Source organism: Colobus angolensis, unplaced genomic scaffold (genome assembly GCF_000951035.1).
Source record: "Colobus angolensis palliatus isolate OR3802 unplaced genomic scaffold, Cang.pa_1.0 Scaffold3, whole genome shotgun sequence".
In the NCBI taxonomy this organism is placed as follows: Eukaryota; Metazoa; Chordata; class Mammalia; order Primates; family Cercopithecidae; genus Colobus; species Colobus angolensis.
In genome coordinates this window covers 21,123,515-21,130,384 of record NW_012116265.1, presented here as the reverse complement: position 1 = coordinate 21,130,384, position 6,870 = coordinate 21,123,515, and the positions used below count along the sequence as shown (strand labels likewise).

Sequence of the window (6,870 nt, the reverse complement as noted above, 5' to 3'; positions counted from 1 at the left end):
TGTAGTGAGCCAAGATCACGCCACTGCACTCTAGCCTGGGTGACAAAGTAAAACTCCATCTCAAAAAAAAGAAAAATAAAAAGAAATATTTCTCTATCATGAATTCATAAGATGTTCTCAAATAAAGTTTTAAGGTTTTATCATTGATTATCAATATGATCATTTCAATAATTGCTATAAAAGAATTCCATAAAATTCAACATCTATTAATGACTAATTTATTTTATTTATTTACTTGTTTATCTTACAGAGTGGGACAGGGTCTCACTCTGTCACTCAGGCTGAAGTACAATGGTGTGATCATGGTTCATGCAGCCTTGACCTGTGCCCCACCATGCCTGGCTAATTACAAGAAAAATTTTTTTAGAGACAGGGTCTCCCTATGTTGCCCAGGCTGGTCTCAGACTCTGGGACTCAGGTGATTATCCTGTCTTGGCCTGGCAATGAACTGGGATTACAGGCATTAGCCACTGTCCTCAGTCTAAGAAAAATTCCTTTAAAGATTTCATATGTAGTCATTTTATATTCCATATCTAATATTTCAATATCTGAATTGGGAATTTAAGTCTGTTGGTTTTGTGTGTGCATATGTGTGTATGTGTGTGTGATGCTGCATTTATGGTGGTTTGTTCCTCATATTCTTGGCACTTTAATTTTTTTTAGACAGTCTCACTCTGTTGCCCAGGCTGGAGTGTAGTGGAGTGATCTCAGCTCACTGCAACCTCCACCTCCCAAGTTCTTGTGATTCTCCTGCCTCAGCCTCCCGAGTAGCTAGGATTACAGGTGTGTGCCACCACGCACAGCTATTTTTGTATTTTTAATGGAGATGGGGTTTCACCATGTGGGCCAGGCTGGTCTTGAACTCCTGAGCTCAAAGCAATCCACCTCCTCGGCCTCCCAAAGTGCTGGGATTAGAGGTGTGAGCTGCCATTGCCATGCCTGGCCCTTGGCTTTTTTTTTTTGGACGGAGTTTCGCTCTTGTTACCCAGGCGGAGTGCAATGCTGTGATCTTGGCTCACTGCAACCTCCACCTTCCAGGTTCAAGCAATTCTCCTGTCTCAGCCTCCTGAGTACTGGGATTACGGTATGTACCACCATGCTCAGCTAATTTTTTGTATTTTTAGTAGAATCAGGGTTTCTCCATGTTGGTCAGACTGGTCTCAAACTCTGACGTCTGGTGATCTGCCCGCCTCAGCCTCCCAAAGTGCTGGGATTACAGGTGTGAGCCACATCACCCAGTCAATTTTTTTGTTTGTTTTTTTTGACTAAGTCTCACTCTGTCACCCAGGGTGGAGTGCAGTGGTGTGATCTTGGCTCACTGCAACCTCTGCCTCCTGGGTTCAGGCAATTCTGCCTCAGCCTCCCAAATAGGTGGGACTACAGGTGAGTGCCACCACGACTGACTAATTTTTGTATTTTTAGTAGAGACAGGGTTTCTCCATGTTGGTCAGGCTGGTTTCAAACTCCTGACCTGAGGTGATCCACCTGCCTCAGCCTCCCAGAGTGCTGGGATTACAGGCATGAGCCATTATGCCTGGCCTGCATTTTTAAATTTTAAGCTCACATTTGATATCAGAATCCTGAAGCCTAAATTAGGGGTTCCTTTCTCCATAGGGACTATGTTTGCTTCTGTCAAGAGCCTAGGACTATTAACAAGGGAGCACTTTAACATCCTTTCAGAGTCCTGACTTAACTTGGTAAACTTCAGTTACTCCACCTTGCTGGGGAGTCCAGCCTTGATCTCTAGATTCTGTGTTAATGTGCTTCTCCTCTCTCTCCATCTTCTTCTCTCTATATACACATATATATCATATATGTTCACATATATATAATGGCATTATATGTATTATATTTATATGTTTTATGCCATTATTTATATACTACATAATGGCATTATATATATACACACACACATATATATAAATGATGGGCATGCATACACACACACACACACACACACAAGCAGTCCTCCCTCCTCATGATTGAGACTACAGGTGCGTGCTACTGTGCTGGGCTCCAGTTTCAATCTTTGAGAAGATCTGCTCAGCTCCAGCTAAACAACATTTTTCCTGGTATGCTGCTGTTTAGTTGGGTCAGATGTGGCCAATGAGAATAGGGTCCAGGCCGGGTGCAGTGACTTGTGCTTGTAATCCCAGCATTTTGGGAGGCTGAGGTGGGTGGACCACCTGAGGTTGGGAGTTGGAGACCAGCCTGGCTAACATGGAGAAACCCCACCTCTACTAAAAATACAAAATTAGCTGGGCATGGTGGCACGTGCCTGTAATCCCAGCTACTTGGGAGGCTGAGGCAGGAGAACTGCTTGAACCCAGGAGGCGGAGGTTGCAGTGAGCTGAGATCATGCCATTGCATTCCAGCCTAGGCAATGAGAACAAAACTGTCTCCAAAAAGAAAAAAAAAAAAAAAGGATAGGGTCCAAATGCGCACAGAATGTAATACCCAAATTAATTATCTACAGTTTCCTCAGCAAGGATTTGTAAGAAAAAAATAGAAGGGGGATAATTGGCATTGCAAATGAATGGCTTGGCTTGTTCTCTACAAGTGGTATATAAGTGTATCATTTAGAGTTCTTTCTGTGTAAGGAATAGAAAACTCAGCTCAGACAGATTGAGGAAAAGTAACGTGTTGGGTTACATACTGAGAAGCCTAGGACAGCTGGCTTTAGGAGTAGTTGGACCAGTTGTGCACAGTGGCTCATGCCTGTAATCCTGGCTTTTGGGTGGCTGAGGTGGGAGAATTGCTGGAGCCTGGGAAGTCGAGGTTGCAGGGAGCCATGATTATGCCACTGCACTCCAGGCAGGACAACAAAGGGAGACCCTATCTCAAATAATAACAGCAACAACAAACCAAAAAACAAACAAAATGAACGAATGAACCATTTTCTCAACTGATATTGTCAAAAATCTCTCACTCTGTCTTACTTCTGCTTTCTTCTGTGACTTCATTCTCATCCCTATCTATTCCAAGCTTAAATCCTCCTAAGCTTAAATTGAAAACAAAAAAAAAAACAACTCAATTTAAATAAAAAATACGGAGACCCCTCCCCTTCTTTTTAGGATTATTCCTGAAAGGATGAAGCAGTATAATGTTCACCAGCATGAACTCAGGAACCAGACTGGCTCGCTTACTATTTTTGTAGCCTTTGATAGGTTAACTTTTGCAAGCCTTGGTTTCTTCATTTGTATCACAACAGTTCTTACTTCAGGGGGTTGTTATGAGGATTAAAGGAGTTGATATTTGCAAAATGCTTTAAATAATGGCTAGTACCAAAAAGAAAAACCCACAAAAAACGAAAAAAAAAGGGAGGGGGCACTAAATTATCAGGTTTTGTTTAGGTTATAAGTTTACTCCAGTGTCCTAAGGGGGTCTGGTTAGAGTTGGGACTTCCTATCCAAACTACATGGATGTGGAGTAATGGAAGGATGGTTTCTTTTCTTTTTTTTTTTTTAGACCGAGTTTTGCTCGTTGTTCAGGCTGGAGTGCAATGGCGCAATCTCCGCTCACTGCAACCTCTGCCTACTGGGTTCAAACGATTTTCCTGCCTCAGCCTCCTGAGCTGCTGGGATTATAGGCGCCTGCCACCAAGCCCAGCTAATTTTTGTTATTTTTAGTAGAGACAGGGTTTCGCCACGTTGGCCAGGCTGGTCTCGAACTTCTGACCTCAGGTGATCGACCTCCTCAGTTGATCGACCTGCTTCAGCCTCTTGAAGTGCTGGGATTACAGGTGTGAGCCACCGCGCCTGGTGTCTTTTTTTTCAGACAGAGTCTTGCTCTGTTGCCCAGGCTGGAGTGCAGTGGCACAATCTCCACTCACTGCACCCTCTGCCTCCCAGGTTGAAGCAATTCTCCTGCAGGCGCACATCACCACGCCCAGCTAATTTTTGCATTTTTAGTAAAGACAGGGTTTCACCAGGTTGGTCAGGCTGGTCTTGATCTCTTGACCTCGTGATCCGCCTGCCTCGGCCTCCCAAAGTGCTGGGATTACAGGCGTGAGCCACCACCCCTGGCCAAGATGGTTTCTTTTAAAAAACGTGGAGGGTCATGACTAAAGGCAAGGGGAATGGATGCTGCATGAACATAAGCAACAAATTGTCTAAGGTAGGAAAGTTAGCAAATTGTTGCCTGAGAGCTCCCTTTATTACACAGTAAACACAAATTCATGTACAATGTTTCTAATAATAAAAAGGGACACAGAGTAATCTGAGAAGATTTCCGTTTATGCCTTTTGTTGTAAATAGGCAGAAACTCTTGGGTGGGCATGGTGGCTCACACCTTTGATCCCAGCACTTTGGGAGGTCCAGGTAGGCAGATCACCTGAGGTCAGGAGTTGGAGATCAACCTGGCCAACATAGTGAAACCCCATCTCTACTAAAAATACAAAAGTTAGCCAGGTGTGGTGACACACGCCTGTAATCCCAGCTACTGGGGAGGCTGAGGCACAAGAATCACTTGAACTCGGGAGGCAGAAATTGCAGTGAGCCAGGATCACGTCACTGCACTTCAGCATGGGAAACAGAGACACCTTCTCAAAAAAAAAAAAAAAAGAAAAAGAAAAAGAAATGACACAAACTTCTTTTATTTACAAACTATAAATAGCATTATAGAGTAGCACTATAAAAACTATAAATTTGAATAGCACTTTACTGAACAAAGTACAAACATACATAAGTTAATTTCATCTCCCAAGTAACTGGGACTATAGGCATTCATCACCACGCCCGGCCAAAGGTATTATTAACCTTAGTTAATGGTAAGGAAACCTAGCAAGCAGAAATATAGATGGATGTAAATTTTGCAGATGATAGTAACGAGTGCTACTTTCTGAAACATTTTTATTCCCACTAAATTTTCTGTTCTATTGGTACTCATCATATGTTAATAATTTCTTTTCTTTTTTTCTTTTTTTTTTTTTTGAGACGGAGTCTTGCTCTGTCGCCCGGGCTGGAGTGCAGTGGCCGGATCTCAGCTCACTGCAAGCTCCGCCTCACCGGTTTACGCCATTCTCCTGCCTCAGCCTTCAGAGTAGCTGGGACTACAGGCGCCCGCCACCTCGCCCGGCTAGTTTTTTGTATTTTTAGTAGAGACGGGGTTTCACCGTGTTAGCCAGGATGGTCTCGATCTCCTGACCTCGTGATCCGCCCGTCTCGGCCTCCCAAAGTGGTGGGATTACAGGCTTGAGCCACCGCGCCCGGCAATTTCTTTTCTTTTCTTTTTTTGAAACAGAGTCTTGCTCTCTTGCCCAGCCTGGAGTGCAGTGGCACGATCTCAGCTCACTGCAACCTCCGCCTCCCGGGTTCAAGCGATTCTCCTGCCTCAGCCTCCCAAGTAGCTGGGATTACAGGGGCCTGCCACCACCTGCTTATTTTTGTATTTTCAGTAGAGTCAGGGTTTTGCCATGTTGGCCAGGCTGGCCTCGAACTCCTAACCTCAGGTGATCCACCTGCCTCAGCCTCCCAAAGCGCTGGGATTACAGGCGTTTAGCCACCACGCCTGGCCGGTAATCATTTCCTTCACTCAACAAATATTTATTGAGCGCTTGCTACGTACCGGGACCTGTTATTGCACAAAACTGGCAATCCGTGCATTGCTTACATTCACATTCTAGTGGGGGTAGTGACGGACCATAAAATCAGTTAGAAAAATGTATGTTATGATAGATGGTTATGAGTACTTTAGAGTAAAATTAAGTAGGAGAGGCAGGCAGGAAGTGTGTAGGTATGTTTCAATTTTATATTAGGGTGGTCAGAGTTTGTCATCTATTTCACCTGGTTCACAGTTCCTGCAGGACAGGAACAAATGTCACTTCCATTTGCCTTCATACTTCCAGCACTTAGCACAGCACCAGGAACTCAGGGAGGCAATAACTTTATACTGAATACGTTTTATGCCTTCCTAGAAGCAAGCAGTTGAGAAAGGCGTATAACTAGATATTGCCTATAAGGTCCACAATTTGAATAACGTAATCATTTATGATTAATTTTATTCATTTTCATTAACTTAAGCTAAGTTCTTTCAGCACGTTTAGATTACAGAACGAAAGCTGTGTTAACTAGTATTACAGGACTTTTCACGTTTTTCCAAACATCTTCTAGCCACCTCTGGCCCTACAACTACCCATAAGCTTTTGCTTTTCAAAAAACCTCCACAGCCTCTGCTAATTATTTCTTGATCTCGAGTAGTTGTTATAACAACACTTGGAGTTTAACACTGAGGTTGCGGACAGGGCCCAGTTATCAGTTCCTCGAACCTCAAGGAATCACAAAGCAAGGTTCTATCTACACCCCGAAAAACTAAGAAAAGTGCGAAATCCTCTAACACTCCTCGCGCCGTGCCCAGCCGGAATCTTGACCTCAAGATGGCGTCCCGTAGTCGTAAGATTCAGTCGGCTCCAATCAAACATGGCAGTGTGGGTCATAATTTACAGTTCGGGCCTTTCTAGTAGCTGTTAGACGCTGCTTCTCTATGGTTATTCGTCTCGGCTTGGTGAGTCAGAGTCAACAGGGGAGACGATCTATATATGTTTTTCTCTATGGTTCCGCGCTCCACGCCCCCGGCGCAGTGCACGCCGGGCAAGAGGAAGACCTCCAGCAGCTCCCCGCGCAGCGCGGCTGTATTTGCGGCCTGTGCAAGTAGGCGCTTCGGACCTCAATCTCCCTGGCGAGCGGCGGGCAGAAATCTCGAACCAGTGGAGCGCACTCTTAACCTGGATCCTAGAAGGCCGCGAAGGCAGTACCGTTTCCTCAGCGGCGGGTGAGTTTGTGTCCCTGAACGCGTGTGGAAACCAGGAGACCGGGTGCCTCAGCTGGTGGAGGAGGAAAAGCCGGGGTGGCTGCGAAAGCGCCAGGGTGGGGT

At 44.9% G+C, this 6,870-nt stretch overlaps 1 protein-coding gene across 1 annotated transcript in view; it reads left to right on the top strand.

Annotated features, from left to right (window-relative positions):
• Window positions 1-6,499: 6,499 nt before the first annotated feature.
• The window catches only part of RBM25 (RNA binding motif protein 25), an 84,472-nt gene continuing 84,101 nt past the window's right edge, over window positions 6,500-6,870 (top strand). The window contains exon 1 of the mRNA XM_011949815.1: window positions 6,500-6,768. The gene's annotated coding sequence lies outside the window, so the exon portion shown is untranslated. The remainder of the gene's footprint in view (window positions 6,769-6,870) is intronic.